The sequence below is a fragment of the Mustela nivalis genome, assembly GCF_964662115.1.
Source record: "Mustela nivalis genome assembly, chromosome: 1".
In the NCBI taxonomy this organism is placed as follows: Eukaryota; Metazoa; Chordata; class Mammalia; order Carnivora; family Mustelidae; genus Mustela; species Mustela nivalis.
The window spans coordinates 184783386-184809173 of NC_139020.1; positions in this window are offsets into that span (position 1 = coordinate 184783386).

The following is a 25788-nucleotide window of genomic DNA, read 5'->3' on the forward strand; positions in this document are numbered from 1 at the left end:
TCGAGGAGGGGAAATAATGCCCATGCAGTTGGAACAGAGAATGAGAAGGTAGAGGATGAGACTGTGTGGGGGTGGGGGCGGGGGGGGGGGAGGAAAGTGGTGGGGTCAAGTCACAAAGGTGTTTTAGCCTTACATGGTTATGGTCTTGTCCAAAGGATAACAGAAGCTGTTGAAGTGTTTAAATTGGAGAGGCCTCAATTTAGAAATAATGGTTATTTGGGGAATGAATTTTATGTACAACAGTAGAAGCTGGAAAACAAGTCTGTAAGTGTGGGAGAGTGCTACCGGCCCACTTCATAACCTTTTCCTCCCTTCTACAACGGAACTCTGATTTTATTCTAGTTTGGTGATGTGATTGTATTTCCCTAACCCACTGGAGCTACGACTGAGCTATGAGATGGATGTAAAGCAAGTGAAGTTTTTGGTTAAGGCTTCTGAATGTTCTTTGAGAGGAATTGATTATCTAGGAGGAGGTCTTTTTTTTGCATTTCACCTCCTTCCCCTATCTTGCTGCCTGGAATGCAGATATGATGGCTGGAGTGTCAGCAGCCATTATGGACCATGGGATGATCAATTTTGATGAAGATTTGGACTAAGGAAGTGGCAGAGGGGGTGGAATGATGGAGGACTGGAAGAGGAAGACATATCTAGTCAAGCTTCTCAGAAGAGGTGATGCTTGCATAGCATTTGGAAGGACCGGAATGATTTGATCAAGAAACATCAGGGCAGCTATTAACAACATTTCTTGTTGTTTTTAGAAGTTCAGTTTCATGTTTATTTCAACCTACATGAATGGTAAGGCCAAGGGTTGAAAATGATTGCCCATGTTTATGTCCAACTCTGTGATATATTCTATTTGGACAACACTTGGTTTAAAATAAAATTTAATGCCTTGTCAAGATTGAAAAATTAAGAGCGTTCACATAAAAACCTTGCTTGGAGGGGATTCTCTGGACGATCTCCCCACATTGCATGCAGTCCTGTTTGTGCAGGAGAATTAGCTAAGTAGTGACCACCCTACTTGTTCACCTGTATTCCCTGTGACCCACTCACTGCTGACCTCCCTGCCCCCCCCCAGGGCCCTGCACGCACTATGAGTTTGCAGCCCTAAACCAGGGTAACCTGCCACCATGTGCAGCAGGAGGCCCGCTGTGCCGACCCTCTCTGACAGCAAGGAGGTGGATACCAAGTGTTCACAGCATTTGGAGAAGCCAAAGCAGGTGAATGGGACTGCTACCCCATTGCATATAGTCTTATACTAGTGACAGATGAGGCCAGGAAACACAGACACCAGACTGGGGAGGCTGTGTGGGCTAAGCTGTGGAGATTCAAATGTTTTCCGGAAAATGATGGGGAACCGTGGAGCATTTAGACCTGAGAGCCGCGTCATCAGGATAAGTTTTCAAAATTTTCATGTTGGAAGCTGAAAAAGGGATTGGATGAGGCTATTGTGTTGTAAATGACTATAACTATCATTTTGTGTATAGTTTTCTAGCTTGTACATTTGACTCTCCTCACCCTTCCAAAGTCAGGGAGTGTGTGTATGTCTTTTAAATATCAGAAAACCGAAGATCGAAGAGAAATAAAAATGGCCCAAAGCCCTATAGTAAGTGATGGAACCATGACTTCCCAGACCAAAGTGCAGACCAAAGATGAAAATCCGATGTATTTCAGTAATCAAAAAGAAATACTGTAAAAATTGTTGAAATATGATTGAAATAGGCCTATTTCATCATCTCACAGCCCACTTTTCTTCCTTTGCATTCTATTAAATCAAAGTGTCACTGTAATAGTCTTAGTGGCCTTTCATTTGTCCTTTGCCCATATATCATTTTTTTTAAAAGATTTATTTGACAGAGAGAGAGAGCATGTGAGTGAGACCACAAGCAGGGGAGCAGCAGAGGGAGAAGGAGAAGCAGGCTTCCTGCTGAGCAGGGAGCCCAAAACGGGCTCGATCTCAGGATCCTGAGATCACCACCTGAACCGAAGGCAGCCACTTAACCAACCGAGGCACTCAGGTGCCCTATAGGGTACTTTCTAAAGATCCTCCCACGCTCTTCAGTTCCCTTGGCTTCCCACTCTTCTTCTCTGCTTCTCCTTCTTTCTCTGTGTTCTTCCGGTGGGCTCTGATGCACACTGGAACATAGAAGTTTCTCCCGGGGGGGGGGGGGGGTTTCATCTTCTGCTCATGGCAGCTACCAACCCCCCAGAGCTCTATGTTACTGGCCCCATGCCTTGCTGCTCACGCTGCCCACTCCCAGAGCCCACACAGATCTAGGACTCTCTGTGAGCTGTGAAACACATCTTGAGAGGTCACTCCAGTTGTCTGGGCCGGATGAGACAAGCAGGAGAGTCCGAACCACCCGGGTGGCCCTGACCTCTGGGAAAGGGCATCCCACAGCTGCCCGGGGCATCCTGTTGCGGGATTTGTCCACACTGGTGCTCAGGAAGTTTTTTCAATCATTCACCTAAGTCATACCATGCATATTTGGCAAGGACCGTGGCCATTCAGGCCGGCCTCTCCCGGTCTTCACTCCTTTTCCAGAAATGAAAAGCTTGGCCTTCCCCTATACACACCCTCCACTCCGCTCCTCCAGGGAACGAGAAATTTGGCTCAGGAATCTACTTAGGGCTCCCAGCTTGAGCTGGCCATCTGGCATAACTGCTGCTTCCAAATTATGTTCACGTCCATGGATAACCAAGTGGATTATCTCCAAGAATCATCTCAGTGAGAAGAGAGGAGGCGGCGAAAATAACACGTTCATTTGCTTGCTCAGAAAAGACCGCGGACATCAGCTCTTTGCCCTCGCTGGCAAAAACACTTCGTTGCTACTCTGTAATGCAAAGCCTAAATCAGGCTTATTAGTGTGGAACTAAAAGGCCCTGGGGGGCAGCCAGCATTTCCAGACCTGGCATTCGTTGTGGTCTGGCATAGCCATAGAACTGACAGGCGCCAGCTTGGGAAAGGTCAGTAAGGGCTTAGGGCCCCCCAAATGCTCACTGACCCATTAACCACGGCAGGTATAATTAAGATACACGTCCTTCTGCTGCTGGGTGTCCTCTGCTTGTTGACAAGCTGTTCAGAGAACGGAAGATAATGTTTAATAATTAGTCCAAACAAAATATCATCAGGGAGGCAATCTGGGAGAAGGACAGTGGCAAGGTGGCCTCCCTTACACAAGGAATAGATCAATGTCAAGGCCTATTTAAGAATCTCTACTCATGAACTACAAAGAAACAGGCTTCCCCTACTTTTCCTTGAATCACTGGTTCTCGGTCAGGTGCAATCCACCCCCGCCTCCAGGGGCCATTTGGCAATGTGTGGTTATCAGAAGGGATGGTACTGGTCTTTAGTGGGTAGAGGTCACGGGTGTTGCTAAAATCCTACAATGCACGGGACAGACATCACAGCAAAAAATATCATCCAGCTCCACGTATCAGGAGTGCTGGTATCAGGAAACTTTGCCATAAATCAACGTAATTTCTAACCCAAGCCTCCTACTCTTCTGGCAAGATGATCAATGTCCATTCTGACTAGAGTTTTAACCCAGGGCTGGACCGTAGTTTGGGGGTTTGCACTGAGCCGAGCTTGGGTAGGAGGTGCTCTGCTGGGAAGGGGGCATCTTGAGGGGAGGCCGCCAAAGTACCCACCTGCTTGTTGTTCAGTCCCCGTTCCTTGAGGTCGTCCCTTCTCCACCAGGTAGTTGAATGATTCCAGAATCTGCAGACTTTTCTTCTGCCCCTCGCTTGGAACAACCCTTGATCTAGCCTCTTCCCCCTGCTTGTTCTGTCACTGTCTCCTCTTGGAAATCTTGCTTCCTCCTGGTTCTGCGGAAATTTCCCAAATTCTTTACAGGACAAGAAACCTCCCAGGCCCCTTTGACCATCTTTTTTGGCATCTAATTCCTGTAAGCTCCTTGTTTTAATAAAGGGAAGGGGAAGAAAAGGAGAGAACTGGGTGGGGTGGGTGTGGAATTAACATCCCAAAGCCTTATCCAGTAGTCACGAAGGTAATCGTGAAGTCCAATGAAAGGATGTTGCCAGCCCAGAGTCCATCTCAGGTTGCCAAGCATCCTTGCCTTCTTCCCAGAGCACTGCTGCTTGTGCTTTTGGGGTAACGTGAAGTTCTCAGATATGTCAACCCCCATTATCCCTGCACACTCGAATGAGAAAGGCTTTGAGGTCTCAGCCCTGAGAACGTTTCTTGTAAACATTTCCACGTTGGCATAAGAAGCAAATGTTGAATTTTGGTGCTCTCACTGACCAGAGCTGACCTCGCTGGGCCAGAATCACTGACGAACTAAGAGTTTGGTTTAAGCACTAAAACTCGTTTAGGAAATGATCTGTTAGCATCTATTAAAATACAAGTAAGCATATCCTGGGACAAATCGTCTTTAGGGATTCTATCCTGCGGCGATGAAGGCTTTTGATTCGTGAGCATTGTTCCTAGTAAAGTGAATACAGAAAAAAGCACCTCGAAGTCCATCCCTAGAGGAATGAATTGGGCAGGGAGTGAATTGGTTGCATCCATGTACGTGTGATGGTTCATTCTGTGTGTCCGTGTTGAGCTGGGCCCCTGTGCCTGCATGTTTGGTCACATGTTCTTCTGGATGTTTCTGAGAAGGTGTTTTGGGATGAGATTTGCACTTCAATAGGTGGACTTGGAGGGAAGCAGATTACTGTCTGTGGTGTGGGTGACCCTTCTTAATGCTCCAAAGACTAACCGCTCAAGGCAGGAGAGAATTTGCCAGCAGAATACCTTTGAATTTGGACTCCATCCCTTTCTCTGGGTCTCCAGCCTGCCAACCTACTCTGCAGACTTTGGACTGACTACGCCTTCACAGTCCTATGAGCCAATCGCTTAAAATCTGTTCTGGCCCCCCACCCCTCTGATTCTATTTCTCTGGAGAACCCTAATTAATACACCACGAGACATGATGCAACTGTGAGTTATGTCAGCGCCTAGGGACCTGGAGAATTGCCATGATGTATTATGTGGAAATAAGGCAATATACAGAGATACATGTAAAAGAAGCAATAACCAAGCATACGTGTGTATGTATTAACATATTTCGTGTGAGCATAGAGATGGGTGGAAGAAAATGGGACATGTTTAATCAGTGGTAATCTGGAAGGGAAGGAGGGAGGTAAAAACCTAGAGTAAACGAGAAGACTCATCAGAAAAGGAAGTGTAGAGTACAACAATACAATGAGATTCTTTTATGAAAAATACAAAAATTCTAAATATGCCCATAGACGGGGAGTGTCAAGTTAACTTGAAAAAAAATATTTGTGTGTTCTTGGATCAGGATGTAGAGCTACTCTTTTACTCAAATTGCTGATTCTTAAATGTTACAATAATTTAAAAAATACCAGGTTCTCAGATCCAAGACTTAACCATTTCAATTTGGGAAGGTAGCGAGAAGACTGGACACCAGAGAATATGTACATATATTTTTTTAAGATTTTATTTATTTAAGAGAGAAAATGCTAGAGAGAGAGCAAGTGAGCATGAGCAGTGGGAGATGTTGAGGGGGGATATATGAAGGAGAGAAGGAAGCAGGCTCCCCAATGAGCAGGGAGCCCGATGTGGGGCTCGGTCCCAGGGCCGGAGGCAGACATTTAACCAACGGAGCCACCCAGTGCCCCTTTCCTCTAACTTTCTAACTGAAGTCTCCAGCATGATTTTTGAGCACAGCTGAGCTTGGGGACTGCTGGCGGCCGGGGTGGGGGGTGTTGTGTGTGTGTGTGTGTGTGTGTGTATGTAATATGTACATACACGCACGCGTCTAGGAGAGTCGGTTAGAGAGGCAGAGAGTGTCTCTACACATCACCCCCTGAGGAGCCATGCTTCTATTCTTGGGTCTGTCTGCTGGTGGCAGCCTCATGGAGAGCCCTGAATCTCCAGTGAACTTCATTCTTATCCCATATCTAAGCCCAGGGCTGAAAACTTAGCCCCAGGATGACATTCTGAGTAGATCCCACGAATCTGCTGTCCTCCGGGCATTTAGGGCTGGGAAAATCCTTAAACTTGAGCTTCAGGCCTCAAACCCAGAACTTCATTTCCTGGCCCGCAATGCACCAGCATCCTCCTCAAGAATGGCCTCGGCTCCTGGAGGAGAAGACAAAAGGTATAGACATCCATGCATTTAGAGTCCGGTGTCCCTTGAGTTTGATCAATCCGCCATTGCCATGGGGATGCGGGAGACCCGAGTATGTGACACAGGTGAGCTGTGGATGGAGGGAAGCGATGCCCCCTCGGTTTGCCAAGTCAGGACGTGGGCTTGCTGCTGCTGGGTACCTCCTGTTCTTCTTCTCCTTTACTTTCTGTTTGCTTCTTCCTTTTCCTTTTCTTCTCCACTTTCTCCTGAAGCCCTCAAGTGATTGGAACAGAGTATACAGTCCCAATCACAACAAAATCATTTCAGGTTACAACTTTCCCCCTCTCGCCCCCAAAGAATCCCCAGACAGTCTCCAAGCCATGAACTGAACCTCACCAACACGCCAACCACCCTTCACCGGGGGTGTGGCTAATTCCCTTAACATTGGTTCAAGTTCAAAGGCAGCTGAGTTTCCCATTAAAAACAATGAAGGAGGGCTCTCATTGGCAAATGCCTTGGCTAGATCCAGCTGCATGGCATGTCCCGAACTCTCCCCTGGGCCTCACTGGAAAGATCGGTTAAGTTGACCCTCCCAGAACGGGGAATGAGGGATGCAGGAGGGAGCCTGAAGGGGCAAGTCATTCCCAGCTCTCACATGCCACAGCCCCATCCATGGGCTCCCCACCTCTGTCCTTTCAAATGACCTCTTAGAATTTCAAATATTCATAGAGCATGAATGATGTCCCACTATCTCCTTTGATTCTCATGAGTTCCGAACAGGGGGATGGAGAGCTGTTGTTCTCATCATTCCTGTCCACCTAGGGTGGAAATGAGGCTGAGAACCTCGTCCCATGACCTCCAGAGACCCAAATAATTCACAGAAGAAACGGTACTTTACCCCAAGTATGACTCCAAATTTCTTTTTTCCCAAACCCACTGCACTGTTCTCTCACCTTACTTAAATTCTTTTTTTTTAAAGATTTTATTTATTTATTTGACAGAGAGGCAGGCAGAGAGAGGAGAAAGCAGGCTCCCCGCTGAGCAGAAAGCCTAAAGCAGGACTCGATCCCAGGACCCTGAGATCATGACCTGAGCCAAAGGCAGAGGCTTTAACCCACTGAGCCACCCAGGTGCCCCCTCACTTAAATTCTTAAAGGACCGCCTCTTTTCCATGCCTTAAATATCCAGCCCTTAGTCTTTGATGACTAGATGTGAAAAACATTCTCTTGTGATTGACGTGGCACCTGACACATGTTGTTTTATTTTTGTGTTTGCTTTTATTGTTAGCTGTTTTGCATCTGCCTCGTTAGTCATTCCATGTGGGGGGTTTTACTTTATACTCTGTGCATCACAGATTATTCAGGGCAAAGAGTTTTACAAATGTGTTTGGGAAAATGTGAACTGAATTGGCAAGAGGCATTTTTCCCCTTAAGTGGAAATTATTGTTCCGTTGATGGGATGGTTTGTCTTCTTCATCCTGAGGACACTTGAACAATGGGCTTGAAAGTTGCTCCAGAGCCAGCAGAACAAAGAGAACACCTGAGAATTCAAGCAGAGAAATGTCTTGAAATTTGTGATAAGAGTATAGTTCTCCGGTTAAGGAAAACTTTCCTATTAAAGAAAAAAAAAAAAAAAAAAGCATGGACTGAAGCCAGGCCCCTAGGCAGCAGGAGAACATCATTACTGCTAGTGGAATTCTCTGGAGCCTTGATTTTTGTTCCTGACGAAAGGGGATGGTCTGCCGTCTGCTCCGAGGAAAACATGTTCCCAATGGAAAGCCTCAATATATTTTTAAAGAATTTTCCAGGTGTCAGCAACCGGTAGGAAGGAGAAAGTACTCATTAAGGGTAAGAAGGGAAATAAAAAAGAGGAGGCTTCGAGTAAGATTATTTGCTTGGGCAGTTTTGGTGATCTGCAGCGTTTTGATGGAAAGGCAGCGAGTTATTACACGCTAAGATTGATCTTCCAGGGTAGCATCAGAGAAGCTGAAATTTTCCTTAATGAACTGCAAGAACAACTAACCTCATGACCAGACTTCTGTCGGATGATCAAATTCCTTCTGTTCAACTCAAAGTGCACTTGAACCCGACCTTTCATCTGGCTTGCATTTGAGGTCATTGGAGGGTGTCTGTGGACACCATGCTGCTGTATGTATCTGTCTCAGCCACAGTGAATAGCTCCTCCTGTGACACTGGAACCGCTGGGGCCTGGTGGGATGGGGGACGTGTCTCCTCAACAACTTGGGAAACTAAGCAGGGAAGCTCCCCTGCTTCCTTTCTTTGCCCCTGATGCTCACACGCCCTAATTTTGTGTCTTGGTCTTTTTTCTTATTATTTTCTTCCTCTGTATGCCTGCCATGGGGCTCGAACTCATGACCCTGCAGTCAAGAGTCACCTGCTCTGCCCACTGAGCCAGTCGGGTGTCTTTCTCTTGGTCTGTTTTTTTTTTTTTTTAATGTCAAATTCAAGAATAAAGTTAAAGGAAACAGTCTTGTGCCATGTGCACACAAGCCAGCGTCCTGGAAACAGGCTGCAGGCCATTCTGAAGGCAAAGTCCAATCTATTTGTTGATAAGAGGGAATGGAATAGCCTTGTCTTAGTAAGAAGCCCGATGCCTCAGTGTTGGCGGAGAACGCACAGACGGGGTTCTTACTAATCTAACCCACAGGTGACTTTTCCTTCAGGCTCTTCTCTTTCCACCTCCTCTGGCAATAACCACTCACCAAGTAACTCAGATCTGTTGTCAGCCCACCTCTCTGAAGGGTACTGAGAAAAGAGTGCAGCTTTAGTTCCGTTTTATCTTCATAAGGCAGACAGGAAAATATCCTCTTGATCAGCAGCTAGAAGCCCTCCGAATCCGGTGGTTTCTGCCTCTGGGAGCGATGGGCGCCCTAAGAAAGAGAACAAAGGTCTTTGAAGTCTCCCCAGTTCAGAACTGACTGCAGCTGAAACACTAAAGCAATCTGCTTTGGTAGAGAACAAGCTGTCATGACTCTTTCATCACGGAATGGCCCAGAGTTTGGCATTATTGGATATGCCAAATTGGAAATTACTGGAAATGCCCATGTTTGGCATTAAACATGACCACGGGCATGGTAGACAGTTACAGCAGTGGCTCTGCTCTCTCCCCCCGGACCCCCGACACGGGGCTGCATAGAAGGCAGGGTTAGGCTTTGCTTTACCGTTCGTGGGACACTTCAATGCATAGGAACTCAGCGGGCTTCCCAGAAACACAACTGGGGTGGTGGTGGTGTCCTTTTGCCCACTTTACAGATGAAGTTACTGAGTCTCACAAGAGCTTAATTAATTTGTATATTTGCTCGTAGTTGCTCTGATCAAAGGTGAAGACCTAGCCTTTGTGTGTCTTTTTCTTCTCCCAACTGGTCGGTTCCATTATTGTTCTTCTGACCGGGGGAAAGCCGGTGCTGCTGTTTAGGAAAAAAATGAGATGCCATCATGGTGCCCAAGCACAGAGGTGTCCCACAAGACTGAGCAGATAATGTGAAAACACCAGCGTGTGTATTTATGTACCTGGGATGAATAGAAAGGGTTCTGGGAGCAAGGTCACGTGACCGGGAATAGTGGTCCCTTCCGGAGAGGTACAGGTATATAGTTTATATATTTATGTACCTGTTACTTTGTAATGACACCAACAAGTTACATTTGTAATTTTCTTTCCTTTCTTTTTTATTCAGTTTATTTTAATTTGCGTATTGTGAACATGCAGGGTTATATTAGTTTCAGGTGTGCAACATGATGATTCAGCAATCCTACACACTTCCATGGGCATCACGAGGTGTGTACCCTTAATCCCCTTCCGCTGTCTCACCCATCCCCCCACCTCCCCTCTCCTTCCCACTTTCTTTTACTGAATACAAACAGGTAAAATCTCTTCCCCATCTCAAACCTCTCCTTTCCTTTCTGTCTCCACTTCGGCAGATCTGCAATAAGCACAACGAACGTAATTATTCTCGGTGTTAAAACTAATCCACAGTGACACAGATGCCCACGGCCAGTGTCCCACGGTACATCACACCTGCTCTTGTGAGAGGCAGCCCAGAAGTGTAAAACAAGGAAGGAACAAACGTTCATTCCCTTACGTGTGAAAGGCTCTTACCATGGTGAGCCCTCGTGAGCCATAGGTGTGCATGGAGAAGGCCTGAGTAGCTCAGGTTCTCCTGCGATAAATCCAGACCTTCTGAAAGAGCAGGCGGCTTGCCCGTGATCACATGTGATGTGCGGAGAGCTGCCTTTGTGCCTCTTGTCCCTCGCAATGCCCCCTGGAAACCGGCCTCATCAAACTGTACAGCAGTGAAATGTAAAATTCAGATGCATCATCATTTGGTTTCTATTTCTGCTATTGTGAGGCCTTTGAGTTTAACTCCTCTTGGCAATAATGTGTGTGATCCTCGCTTAGAGAAATAGGCAGAGTCCCCTGGGAGAGAAACCGGGGCCGTGGGTTAGTGTCATTTTGTTGTCGTTCAATATAAATTTTATTAGCTAAATAGAATTTTGGGTAGCAGAAGCATGGCAGGAGAGTTGGTGATAGTAGCTCTCCTGGAATGGCAAGCTGCCTCTTAGCCTGGAATGTTCTTTCCTATGTCCTGGTCTCTTGTGTCCCACTGTGTGTCCTTGGCCCAGACCTTCTCTCAAAGGGGGAACGCAAAGGCTCCCACCTGGGAAGAGCAGTTTGGTTGCACCTCTAAAGCCCTCTTTGTTCCCAGATAATACTGTATATTCTTTCCAAGAAATTCACTTAATTTGTAATAAACTATTTGACCTTTCCTGGAGTTTTCAATGCAAATCTCGGATAAGTGGTACTCGAACACTTGAAGAATGACCCCACTCTCTCCTGTGAATCTACAGGTTTGCTAAAGACCAGAAGGAAAAAAAAAAAAATCCGGGAAGGGAAGGCCACCAAAATATTAACAGTGATTATGTGAGACAATAGGATCCCTAGTGATTTTTTGCTTCTTCTTTATACCTAATTGTTTTCAGATTTTCTACAATGAACACATATCCACTTTTAGTCAGAACAAAAAATGTAGTTTTTTTGAGTTCTAAAAAGCAGGATGCAAAGGCTTAGTTGTAATATTAACTTTTGCTATGTAACAAGGCTGCTTACAAAATTACTGGGGGAAAATAAGCCAAAATGTCTGTAATGTCTGTTCCTAGGTAAAGGCATTACAGTGGTTTTGTGGGGTTTTTTTTCTTTATAATTTTATGTGTTTGCCATATTCTCCCTCAGGAGCCTGTGCAGGATTTTCATCTTTAAATAATAAACATTGTTACAGTGTTTAATAAACATTTGTAAGTTCAAATGCATATGGCGGGGAGGAGATTGTATTAAATTCCAAAATGTTGTTATTCCTATAGTAATGACATGTACTCCTAATTCCTGGAATAGTTGAGATTTCTTCAAGATACCTAATTTTATACTTGGGGACTAACGTTTTCATATTTTGGGATCTAACTCAAATATGCTCAAAAATTCCTCCCAAACCGACCTAAGTTATCTTTCTCACAAAGTACAAAATGAGCCTTTGCTTCATGCCAGACACGGTAAAAGACCGTTTGAAGGACATCATCATCTTCAGGGGACCTCCCTTTGATGGTGTGCCCCGTCCATCCTCACTTGGCCTCTGGACTTCTGTGTCAGGAGCTACCATCCTCAGAGGGGTCCAGACAGAGCCAGCGAGTCCTTCTATGCTCTTCCATTCTTCCCTTTCTTTCTTTCTTTCTCTCCTTAGCGGGAGCTATGTTTATGGCTTCAGTCCCTATTAGCATAAATGAAATTTCGTATCTGAAACAACATGATGACCCTTTGGCTTAGCAAGTTACCCTCTACTTCATTTTAAAGTGGCATTCAGTGCAGTAGTTGGAGGTGAGAGAGGAAACCTGATGGAATTCATGTAAGAGAGGTCAGCACTGGGGCGCCTGGGTGGCTCAGTCATTAAGTGTCTGCCTTCAGCTCAGGTCATGATCCCAGGGTCTGGGATCAAGCCCCGCATCAGGCTGCCTACTCACCGAGGCGCCTGCTTCTCCCTTTCCCACTCTCCCTGCTTGTGTTTCCTCTCTCTCTCTGTCAAATAAATAAATAAGTTCTTTTAAAAAAAGAAAAGAAAGGTCAGCATTACCTTCCTAATTCTGTTAATTCTCTCTTTATTCATCTTTGAGATTACGACTGAATCTTATCTAGCAGTTATTGCTTGGAAAAAAGAAATTCCTTTGGCCAGCTGCATTTAATCTGAGACCTTATTTCATGAAATACGGTAAGGTCTTTGGCACACCTATGAATTAACCTATGAGGCTAGATCTTTTTTTTTTTTTATTTAAACACACAAAGAGTTCTGATTTTAGGTCTTAGTTTAAAAAGAAGTGTTCAGTTTAAACGAACACTTGAAACCAAAAGGGGAGGGAGGTATTTTTTCTAGGAGGAGGCAATAGTGACTGCAAAGTACAGATGTAAATCAAAGCAGCTTAGCAGCTTCAAAAAAGAGAAATCTGTTTTTGGAGCTGAACATTCCCTCTTTGACACAATACAGTAAATGCAATATGGTGACACAAACCATTTAAGTAAATACCAGCTCTAATAATAGCTGCGTATCAATTGGAAAGTATTTTTATCCTGTATGTGCTGACTCCCCAGCCGTAGCCTTTATCAAGCAGAGTGAAATGTGTGATCACTCTGGCCCCCTTTCAGAGACAGAAATGATTGATTGTTTGATCCCCGGAAGCATCGATGCTGCTTAATGGATCCTTAGCGTGAAGAATAATGGAGGAAAAAGCCCTGTGTGTCATTTGATAGCCTCCGTGGCTAAGGAGAAGGGTTTGGGAGGGAAATGAGTAGAACAAGAAAAGAGATTTAATTCCCCAATTAATCTCACTCTGCTTTTGACATAATTCTGGATGGCATAGAATATTAAAAATCAGCATGCCCAATATTCACATTCTTCTCCATCCTGTCTCCTATCTATCTCTGTCAGATTTTCCCTATAGAATGGGGACAGAATTCCTCAAGGACTTGTGAGACAGAGGAGGAGGATGAGTTCTCCCTCCATTTTATAGTCTATGATTCAGTTTTCACCTGAAGTTACCTCTCGGTGGTTCTGTGAGATTAAATGTGTTCTCCTCACAGTGGTTTAAAATATGCCCACACTCGCTGGCATTCTTTTTAAAAAGTGGAGCCTTGGGGCACCTGGGTGGCTCAGTGGGTTAAGCATCTGCTCAGGTCATAATCCCAGGGTCCTGGGATCAAGCCCCACATCAGACTCCCTGCTCTGTGGGGCACCTGCTTCTCCCGCTTTCCACTGTTCTTACTCTCTCTCTCACTTTCTCTCAAGTAAGTAATAAATACAATCTTTTTTTAAAAAAGTTGGAGCCCAATTCCTGTTCCCTAATTCCCATTCCCTTAGTAAATTGATTCTAACTAATAAAATATGACAGAAGTTACAGCCCGAGACTTCTGAAACTAAATTGTGAAAATCATCGTCCCCCCGGGCCTTGTCAGTCAGTCTCAGGGGAGCCAACAGCCATGTTGGGAGAACACTCCATTGGTCCTGTGGAGAAAGGGCTGTGTGGTGAAGGACTTCTACCGAGGACGTGTAAGGAACTGAGACCTGTGGCCCATAGCCACGTGAGGGAGCCATCTTGGAAGCTGGCACTCCCAGCTCAGTCAAGCCTTCAGATGACTGCAATCCAACATCTTCAGAGACTGAGGTAGAAGCTGAGCTCAGCCACTCCCTTTTCCCAAAAACCATATGATATCAAACATATTTGTTAATCTCTAACTACTGAGATAACTTAGTGGATAACGTAGCAGTTCTTCACCTTTCTTCTTCAGGGCTAGATAATAGTACATCCTTCTTGAGAACATGGATGAGAAGTTGAAATCTTGTGCTTGTGTGTTGATTTACCGTGAAGATTTTTGTGTACCTTCATGTTCTATATTTGAGGCAGATGTAGGTTCCCTAACTGCTTTTGGACAGAATCATTTTTATGTCATTTTTCAGCTGTGTAGTTGACACCCATGTTTTGGTAGATGCTGGCTTTCATCTCCACCTCACTTTATACATACCTCAAAAGTGGCGTGGTTGTACCCCACTTGACAGCTGGTGGCAGAGGTGCTGGTGTCTGATTAGGATGGATAACTTCAGTCATTTAGACGTGAATTTTAACAAATGGAATAGTAGCAGGGACCACTATTCCCCTTAGGAAGATAACTATCTCTGAAAAAAAAAAAAAAAAACCTTGATGAGTTTCCAAAGAAAAAAGAAGGCTTTAAGGGCACAGATATTGCTGGAGTAAAGACAGCATTTGGTTATTAGGAAGAATTCCACTTAACAGTAGGAGTGGTTAGGAAGGAGTGAACAACCAGGTGAAGGGTGGGGAGCTCCAACTTACTCAAGCCGTGGAAATAGCTGTGGCCCTTTAAAGAACAGGATTTTCTAGTATTAGATTTTTAGTGGTCTGAACTACAACAACAGAAATCTCTACACAAATCTTCCAGACTTTTTGCAAATGCTCCGATTGTGTGAGAGATTCATTTAAAGGAAACTAAGAAAAGACAAACAAGACATGGGAAAGGTGACAGTAGAGGGTTAATTCAGAACCTGGAGAATTAGGAAAATCCTGGGGACAGCAGTGGACTTCTCAGAATCTGTGAAAATTACGTGAGGTTCAAACAAGGTGACCCAGCTGACCTCTGTGTTGCATGCATAGCTCATCTCAGCCTTCTAAATGATTATAAATCCTAACTATGGAATTTTGCTCATGGTTACATGTTTTCCTTTGTTTCTGTGTTCAGAAATGTTACCTAGATTTATTTTTTCATGACTTCCTCTATAACACACACCTAGTGATTATCATCTAATAGCATGATTCCATCCTTTGTCCAGTGTCTGTGTTCCTTAGCTTCCTCTGAAGTGTTACATATGAGTGGTGTCATTGGTTGAGACTCCTAACTCTTGGTTTCAGTTCAGGTCATGATTGCAGGGTCATGAGATTGAGCCCTGCATCAGGGTTATCCTTATCCTTGGCATGGAGTCAGCTTGGGATTCTCTCTCCCCCCCCCCACCTCTTGCTTGTGTGTGTGCTCTCTCTCTCGCTCACTCACTCTCTCTCTAAAATAAATAAATAATTAATTAAAAATATGTTTTATAAAAAAAAGTTGTCACATATGTTAGCCTATGTGGTGAGGTAGACCCCTTGACCACCTTCACATTGCAGATAAACTAGACAAACTGAGACTTGATGAAGTTACATAAATGTTCCAAGACACAGAGCTAATAGACAAGGCGATCAGGACCCAGATTTGACCTTGTTCAGCTGAACAACCTCCATTATTGAGTGAAGTGCTGAGCTACCTTCCTACTGGAAAGGGGTGAAATTTTGCAAAGGATCTCAAGGAAGGAAAAAAAAAAAAAAAGACCTGTCACCAGAGCAATGGATTGGGGGTCAAATAGAAAATAACAGGCAACCAAAATGATTAAAGCAATGTGTTATATAAATAGTTGAACAGGAAAGATCATTGACACCAGGAGTCATCTGGAAAGGCTTCTTGGAGGAGGTGGGATTTGACATTGGTGCTGAAGAAAAGAGACAACTGAGGGAGGCAGGAAATACTCCAGGCAGGGACGCATCAGGCTGGTTACAGCCAGACATGAGCATGTCCTGGCATATTTTTCAGAGCAAACTGGCTGGTCTAGGGTGGAGGATAGTGGCCGGTGTGTTGGAAGAGAAAGCTGGGAGAAGGTGGAGCAGAGAGGGCACGTTAGGAGAGGTCACGGCGGGCAGGTGAAGAGCAGGGAGGAGTGTGAGACTCTGGTCTGGGCCGTGCTGGCTCTGAGCACTTTGCATTTGGGGCTCCCTTTGCCCTTGAGATGTGATAATATTCCATAGAATGCCTCTGTTTCCTTTTAGGAGCAGGTTCATTTCTTATTCTTCCCAACACCTGCCCCTGTTCATAGCAGTATACCTGGTGCCCAGAGGCACTCATTCATGGATGGATGAATGAATAAATGATCAAACTATGAAGAAAGAGGAAGGGTGGTAGCATGAACTAATGGTAGAATCAGATACACCTGACTGCCTACCTCCTTTCCACCTAGTGTCTCGATGCCTTTGGACATGTTTCTTCCTAAGCCTTAGTTTCCCTGTCCATAAAATATGAATAGCAGCAGTAGCAACCCCACTAGGTTGCTGTGTTAGTTAAAATAATGTGTGTAAACATTTACTGTGGTGCTTCCCATATCGTAAGCTTTCATTACAGTATGTTAATGTGGTATGTCAAATTTAGTGAGTCTAGACCAAGAGAATATAATCCTAGAAATTATCTTAGGGAGAATTGTAAACCTTCATCAGAAACCAGGAAAGGGCCTTAAGCTGAATTTTGGCCAGGTCTCAAGGGGGCATATTGACCTCAGCTGGCCTTTCAATTTTAATTGGAAAAAATGCCAGGGAATGTGATTGTGGAGGGTCTTGAATATTCCCCCAAGGATGTTGTTAGAGTAAAGTAGTGACAAGATTGTATCTCTTTCCGAATGATCTATCTGGTAGCCATGTGAGTGATGCCCGAGGGAACAGCAGGAGTAGAAAAGTTCAGTGGGAGGCTACTGCAATGGTCCTAGTGAAGATGATAAGGACTTGCATTAATGCTGTGACTTTGAGAATGTAGAGAAGTTTGATTTAAGAGGCTCTGAGAAGAAAGTGCCCTGGACTTAGAGAATGAATGTTGGGGCAAGATAAAGGGGAGAAGGCAAGAATCACTGAGGTTTATTTGAGCATCTGGGTGGCAGGCAATGTTGGAGACAGCAACTAGGGCAGAGGCAGGAAGAACTGAGGATTTCCGCTTTGACAGCCAGGGGATTCTATTAACGAAGTGAAATTAAGAGTGGATGAATCTGATTTACATCTTTATAATCTCTCCTTTTAAGAACACTGGTCCAGACAATGAAGGTTGTCCCTGACTTGCTCAAGTTCCAATGGACTTTATAAGAAAGAAAGGAAGGAGGAAAGGAAGAGGGGAAAAAAGAGAATGCCGTAAGACAGTCCTTTTATTTACCTTTGACCTGGCCCCTCTCTCTAGCCTGTATTTCACCATATTGGACTTGAGGAGGGAGAACTTCGCCTCGGGGAGGCCTATAGTCACAATGAAAATTTCTGTGCAAAAGAAAACCTCCCTCCAATTCATGACCCACTCATGAGAAGTAAGATTCAAAGTAAGTCAACACGAGGAGGACATTCCTTCCCACCAAAAGAATCCGTGATTGGATTTGGCTTGTGTGTCTTTGCATACACGTGTGTGTGCCTCACCCCTGCTACACACACGTTGAGAAATACACAGACACGGAACACACAACACTTTCGAAAACTCCCTTTGAATCGGCCTGGGTATTGCCATGGTAACCTGAACAAAAGCAGTCCTCCTAATCACAGAGGGGAAAACCTGCCGTTCTGTGATAGGTGCCCCCGGGGAGGGTTTTAGCCGCTGTGGGGACCATTGCAGCCTCTGATGCTCCAGTAACCTCATGGGCTCTGTTTATCTCAGATTCTCTAATCTTCCTTCTGTTCGTACTTTCGATCGGCCTTCTCGAGGACCACAGTGCTCCAGCTCTCTCTCGCTCGCTCGCTCGCTCTCTTGTCCTTGGCCACGTTGCTCACTTTCAGGGAAAATGCTTTCTTCTGAGGTTCTTTTGGCCACTGAAAATGGAGCCTTTCCTTACTTAGGAGACTGTGGTGCAGAAATAAAAAGGATTCTGCTGTACCTTAAAGTAATTTGAAATTATATATCATTTAAAAAATAATCTTTAAAAGGGGGTTGGGAAATGCCAGGGGCATCCATGTCTCAGGCCGGTTATGTAAGCATGCATGAAAACGATGTCTCTGGGACCTACAGACTCGAAATACCGAGTCAGAGGTCTGCTACCTGGGCGTGAGGTTTAAGAATGCCTACTCAGTCCCTGCCAAAGAAAATCAATCTGGCCTTTATTATTTTTCTTTGGAGAAGCAGAAGTAGCATTCATTAGAGAAATCCACTTCCCTCCAACTCCGAAGGGAATTTGAGTCTTCCAATTGTACTTAAATACTGTGTCTCTGGTAATAGTTGTCCTAAGGGAGAGATTCCTTCTTCAAAATAGCATTCAAGTAATAATCTTCGAAGGCTTCTGTCTGCTAAAACAGATCTGAAAACTGCAGTTTATTTAAGAATTCATCTTGAAGTACCCAACCATTGCTTTTGCTTTTGTTCTGTGTTGTTCAAACCTTTAAAAAGTCAATGATTTTCTTCTGAGTTTCAGTTGAAACAGAATTTGAAATATTTAATTTTAGACTATGTTACAGTATTAATTTTGAGAATCTTTTAGAGTATTTTGCAGTAAAGATAGGTTTCTGTGTGTTCACATGAACATGCACACATATATACTTGTATGTATATGTGCACGTGTACATGTATTTGTATGTAAGGATACATGTGTGTTACATGAGATAGAGGTCAAGAGAATGGGTTCTGGAATCAAAATGTCAGGCTGTGACTTTTCCTTCCTGTGTGACTTGGTGTAAGTCACTTCTCTGCTTCTCAGTTGCATCTATAAAATAGAAACAAAACTAGTAACCACTTCCTAGACCTGTGTGATGATTGAGTTAATCAATATTTGTGTTAAAACATAGTAAGTGATCAGTCGTATTAGCTAACTTTATTAGAAGTAGGCTTTATGGATGATTTTTTTTTTTAAACTGAGTTTCAAGCAAATAAAACACTTTTAAATTACTGGTGTGTTTTATGTAATGTACCAATTAGTAATGGTGATGGCCTTTTGCTATTATTTGCTCTGTCTGGAGAACATGAGTAAACGGTGTCCTTCTACTGCCCTATTCTCTGCTCTCGTGACTCCATAAGAAGAGTCTGGTTCCAAGGTTTTCTCTCATAGAGTTTGCCATTCCGGGGGACAGTGCCCCCTTAATGGCTTCAGCTCGTGGAAAAGCAAGTGACATTGAGGCACCCAGCCTGGTGTGGGGTGGTGACATCTCGCGATTGTGGTGGTCCTGGGGTTCAGTGTTTGACTGGGTTGTGAAAATTCTTCTTTTCATCATTGGTGTAACTAGGAAGAAAGAGAGAATATGGGGTTTCTAGAATGGACACCTCCAGTCAAGCAGGGTTAGACTCTCAGAAAAGGCTCTAGAAGGAAGAGGATTTGTAGATCTGCTGTTTCGAAAGTCAGAATCAGTGGTGGTGGAAGACGATGCCGGCGGTGGGGGGAGCCTTCCTTCAGCTCATTCTTACCTCAGAAGTTAGACCCATACCTTCCACCTTCGAAAAAGCTGGACTCAGAAAAGGCTAATGGCTGAGATAAAGTCAGAAAGAGGAACTAAGGAGTGATGGACCCTGTACTTTGAGCTCTCCCTGTGGGCCAGGGATTACACTCGGCTCTCAGGGGCCTCCCTTCCCCACAGAACCGCCTCCCCCTGCAGGGAGGGCCCCGCTGGGCCTTACGGTAGCCCCATATGCAGTCCCCACTTCTACTTTGGGGTCTTCACAGAGCTCTGAAGGAACACTTTCTCTAACCACATCTAGAGAGCTCTTCTACAAATTTTTGATAGACTTTATTTTTTTTTAAAGATTTTATTTATTTATTTTACAGACAAAGATTTATTTATTTATTTTACAGACACAAGGAGTCAGCGAGGCAGGCAGAGAAAGAGGAAGGGAAGCAGGCTCCCTGCCAAGCAGAGAGCCCAATGTGGGGCTTGATCCCAGGATCCTGGGATCATGACCTGAGCTGAAGACAGGGGCTTTAACCCACTGAGCCACCCAGGCGCCCCTAATAGACTTTATTTTTAGAAAGCTTTTTTTTTTTTTCAACAGATAATTTGAACAGATAGTACAGAAAGTTCTGATCTACCAGGTGCCAGGTTTCCCAGTTAGTAATCTCTTAATTAGTACGGTACATTGGTTACAGTTAATGAATCAATGGTTACAGTTAATGAATCAATATTGGTATGTTTTCATTAGCGAAAGTCCATATAAATTGTCGCAGCTTTTACTCATGTCTCTCTGTGTCTCTTTCTCCCTCTTATCTTTTTAACCTTCTGTCTCTATTCAAATTGTCTTAGTTTTACCTAATGCCCCAGGACACCAAATCACATTTTGTTGTCATATCTCCTTAGGTTGCTCTTGGCCATGATGGTTTCTCAGTCTTTGTTTCCTGTGACCCGAACAGTTCGAAGAGTACTTAACTGGTCATATATTCTGATGGACGGCCCACTGTGGGAATTTTTCTAATATTTTTCTCATGATAAGATTGGAGTCAAGGGTTACTAGGAGGAAGACCATGGGAGTAACGTGTGTTTTCATCACATCTTACCAAGAGTGGAGACTATCAACATGATTTATGGCTGTTGGTGTGATCTTGGTCACTTAGCTGAGGTAGTTGTCCAGTCTTCCCACTATCAAGTGACTCTCCTGCCTCCCTTTTCCATACTGTGCTCTTCAGAGGGAACCCTCCGTGCACAGCCCACACTGAAAGAGTGGGGAGTTATGCTCTCCCTCCTTGAGGGCAGAATATCTACATAAGTTATTTGGAATCCTTCTTCATGGGAGATTTGTAAAGTCATTTTTCAAGTGAGACTGTGCAAGAAAATTGGCCAAGGGAAAATTATGCTCAACAGATGTGTAGAGATAAAGAGGAAGTATTGAAAATAACAAAGAAAAAAGAAGTCTGAGAAATAGCATTTTTTATCTATTTATAAAAATTACCTGAATTGTCAGACCAGGGCTCCGCAATGCCCAAACTATTAATTGCTTATAATACCTAAAAACAGAAAGCAAGTAGAAAATCCAAATAAATCATGGTACATTCATGTAACTGTATGTCAAAAACATTTTTTCTATGTGTGTGTGTGTGTATATGTATATGTATATATATATATATGTATATATATATATATATATATATAAATGATTGGCATAGAAACAATCTGTTGGTAAATGAATTATATATAATTTGAGTATACTTGTATAAGCACGCACACCTATATGCTTAAACGAGTACTTAAATAAGTTACTTAAATAAGTACACACGCATATAAAAATACACTTACAGTGTAAGTATATGCACAAATATGTGTGTGCATGTATGTATGTGCAAATTTAATGCATGCAAGGTGAGCTTCTGCCAAAAGAAAATAGTCATTATCTCCAGCTGGTTTCTGTGTCATTTAGAATAGAACCTATACATACTTTCTATTTTCTTCAGTAACTTTTTATTCATCAAAAAAAAAAAAACCCAAAAATAATGCAAAATTGCTTAAAACAAAGCTTTTACTGACACATAGAAGAGTAGCACATAGTGTTAGTAATCTAAATTATTAAAAACCCGCTAGGTGACACCAGCGTCTAAAATGCCTCTGCTCGGACTTGGAATCAGGAGGGAGGGCAAGAAGATCACTGGGGTTTTGATGCTATGGCCCTGACACCGCGAATCCTGACCAGAGAGCTCTCCGTCCATCCTGGGAGGCTGGACTCTGTGACCCCACACAGAACAGGAGGCTCTGTCACCCCAGCTTTCCCCCAGCTCCTCTACTGTCCCTCACAGCCTCATGGAGCCCTGCAGTGTTCCCCTCGGGCTTCCCTCCTCCCAAGTCCTGCTCCCTCCTGCCCCTCCTGCCCACCTTAACTCTCGCTGTGAGCTCCTACACACCCTTCTTCTCTGTCTACAGGGCTCCCACTAAACACCAGATTCCGGACATTGCCATACAAGACCCCGCATCGTCTTGCATAGAGACCCCTTCAAATGCAACCTAATCCCTCACATGAACAAAAAGGGTCATTCTAGCCAAAATGTCAACATGGCAGGTATAATCTTGTAATTGCCTTTGCTTTTCCTCCTGCCCCTTCCCTCCATGCCCTCACCGCGGTTCCCTGCTTTCTGACCCCTCTCTTTCCTTGAAGGTACACGTTAATCACCCCCATAAACGCACACACACACTTTCCAGCTACCTCAAAGCCTGCCCCCGCTCCCCCATATCTTCCTATTGTCTCTCAACTGGGTCTTACTGGAGGCTGTCTTGGATGGTTGGATTTGCATTATGTTCCCCAAGAGCTGGCAGGGCTCATTTCTCCTCCAGTCAGGTACTCTTGGTGTCTTGGAAAATTCAGTGCACCCATGGCACCCTCACTAATTATTCATTGATGTGTATGGCTATGGAACAGTCCCAGAGAGAGAGACATAAAAGTGCAGCCAGTGGGGGCGCCTGGGTGGCTCAGTGGGTTAAGCCGCTGTCTTCAGCTCGGGTCATGATCGCAGGGTCCTGGGATCGAGCCCCGCACCGGGCTCTCTGCTCAGCCGGGAGCCTGCTTCCTTCTCTCTCTCTCTCTGCCTGCCTCTCTGCCTGCTTATGATCTCTCTCTGTCAAATAAATAAATAAAATCTTTAAAAAAAAAAAAAAGTGCAGTCAGTGGAGCCAGATAGTGTCTGAGCTCCTTGGGCCATAAGCTGAGTCCTCTGGAGCTTCTTCCTCTCCCTCTCTGAGTCTGTTTGCCCTGGTGTCACCTGGGAATGATGCTGGCACCTCGTGTGTAGAGCTGGTTGAAGATGAAACAAGTGGAGTCCTGGGAAGCTCTTTGAGTCTGCACATCCCAGACGAGTTTGGCTGCGAGCAGAATTAGCTGGTTGGTGAACTTGGCCTTCAAGATCATATAGGTCAGGAGCACAAAGTCTGTCACACAGCCTACGGCTCTGCCAACACTGTTTAGAAGCACACACATTCTTGAGGATTCAGAATGATGTTCCGTAGCTGTTTTAAATGTACCCACATTCTGTTTTCATCAGGGATGACACGGCACAGAGGTGATGGCCATTGAAAGAAGACTTTATTGCTTGCTGTTCTCAAGAGGAGGGGACACACCCACCATGCAGGGCCCCCTGGGGAGGCACCAGGGTTTGGTGGGGGGGGGGCAGATGGGTCTATCCCCTGTGGGACAGGAAGTAAAGTCGAGGTGGGGTTTGCGGCTGGGGGCTTTGTTGCACAAATCCCATGTGCTGGCAGAAACCCAGGGGTGGTACCGCCGTCAACAATGGTGGCTGCTCGTTTGGCCCCTGACTTCACGATGCCAAATCCCCAAGTCCAGGATATCCAGAACGATTGTGACAGCAGCTGGGACCACTTCCTCACTCGGGGTTCTCTTCCTCTGGCCTTCCGTGACTCTGATGCGTTTCACGCTTCAAGATTATATCTCTTGCTGTCTTCTTGAAGTGGCTTCACCAGACCCTGGGTGTTCATTAGATCTCCTGTTCTTTGGCCCGTTTTGGTTTCTCTCTCTCCAAGCCCGACCCTGCTTCCATTATACCTGAAGAAAGATTTTCACCCTTTCTCGGTTTTCACCCTTCCTTGTGCATAGAAGAGCTGCTCCTTTCTATAGATAAGCTTAGAACCTTGGAAAACAGAGGGAAGCTAAGGCTGTGTTGCCATGTCAACCCAAAGCAGAACTGACTTGTCAGCATCGCACACTAATCGTTCCAGTTTTCCAGTTTACGGACTGGCAGGGGCCTGGAAGACCGTTTCCTCCCTAGGGGAAGTCTCCCGGTGGTGGTGGAGGGACTCCAAGGCTGGCCATCCTGGCCCTAGGGGAGCTGCTGGTGACACCTGGTGACAGGATTGCACGGTCAAGACAGGACGCAAACCATGGCCCCACCCCCTTCTCCCTTTTCCAAAGAGAAGCCCCACTTCATATCCACCCCAGCCCCTGATTGCATAATTATAGGAAATCCTGGCTCCACTCAGCTGCAAAGACAGAATTCTTGAGGAGGAATTTCAGGCTCTTTTACTATTTCCCTCTGCCTTGTAGTCTGGCTCTGTGCCCTCGTTTTGCTTTCTTTTCTCTGGGGTAGGGCTGTGTCCCCCACCCCTCACCCCTGCCTGCCTATGTCTGGAGCAACGTGAGACCCTGGCTAGGCAGCCATCCACTCTGAATTGGCTGAAATTCTTTTCTCTTTAGGAAGAAAAATACATATTTTTTACTACATAGCCCTTGCTGTACTGTTGTATTTTTTGTTTTTTTTTTTTTTCCTTTGAGGTAGGAAAACTGGTCAGTAGCTACTTTACTAGCCTTGATTCCTGCTCCCTTTTATGGGGTGGGGGCTAGGCTCCCCCCCCCCACCGCATCACACTCTTTAATGATGGTAGCAGAAGAAAGAAGACTCATTCAGAGTTCTAGAAGGATCTCTTGGTGTAGGTATATATTTATGAGTAGAAGGACAGATTCCACAGGAGCCTGGGGATGCACATCACAGTAACTGTCTTTCTTCGACAACTGTACTTTCCACAGTTGGGCATCCTGTTACCTTGCTCCGAGTGTCACAGTGCATTGTCTCAGCAGATGGGACAGAGCAGATCTGTGTTAGGTGGGTAGGTAGGGGGGAGGGGAGAGCCTGCCACTGACCAACCAAGCCCAGCCAGGTTCCAGTGACAGAGCTGATCCCAGCATAGATGACTGACAGAAAAGCAGCTGCGTCTTTGCTACATCTGCCTGAAGCAGATGTAATCGGTTTTCATCTTCTCTGACATTTATTATTTGGGGGAGGAGCTGTCAGGGGAAGGGGCATTAGCCACAAATATGACAAGGTTAAAGGACAATGAGTCTGGTCTGAAGCATTGTATTCGAGATGGTTGACATCCTAAGTTCATCAATCAATATTATTGACTTGGCTGAGCTTCAGGTTGGAGTCATTTCTATAATGTGATTTAGCCCATGCCACAAAATGGTGTGCTGGGGATAAAATGTCTGAAGCCAGTCAGTCGTCTGTGAGATACATTTTGGGAAACATTCTTCATCTTAAAAATAGAACTTGAAGTGTTTGCAGCCAGGAAGATGCTTAATTAGATTCATATAGGAGCCACCAGCTGATCACAAGACAAATAGAAATATCTAGTCTCTTCCGCTTCTGTGGAGACCGGCAGAATGGCTCCCCCTTCTCAAGCCAAATCAGAGAGACCCTTCAGTGAAAAGCTCTCCAGGTCTGAGAGGCCACGCTCAGCACACAGAGCTCACATTTTCCTCCTCCTCTGTCCTCTTGCTCTGCTCTCAAAGCCCGAGGAGCTTCTCGTCACACTGACAAAACGTCCACAAAGAGACGCTCCCGTGGAAAGGGCCACGCTGCGGCATGCGGGACCGGCCCTATCCCCCACCTCCCTGCTTCTTCCTCAGCTTCTCCTTCACACTCTCAGAGCTAAATCCTGTCTTCACCAGACTGGCTTCTGGATCTCAGTGGTGCAGTTGCAGGAGGGGGTGGGGGGAACGGGCAGAGGACGCGCATGAAGGAGGCGGAGAGGCAGGAGGGGAGGTGGAAAGAGTTTTCCACAAGCATTCTGTTGCTCTGTGCAGCAAGAGTTGGGAGGCAACAAGAGAGTGTGGAGGGAGCCAGGCTGCTAGGACGGAGAGACCTTGTGCCATTCTTTTTTTTTAAGATTTTTTTTTCTTTTTTTTTTGAGCTTTTGTGATTCTGTAAGTTACAGCTCTTGAACTGCGGAGGTAACAAGGAGACTGAGAAGTATGGTTAGGAGTTAGGAACCTATCAAGGAGATTTGGGGTGGGGAAGCCTGGGTGACTCAGTTGATAAAACGTCTGCCTTCAGCTCAGGTCATGATCTCTGGGTCCTAGAATCAAGCCAGGTGTCATTGGGTTCCCGGCTCAG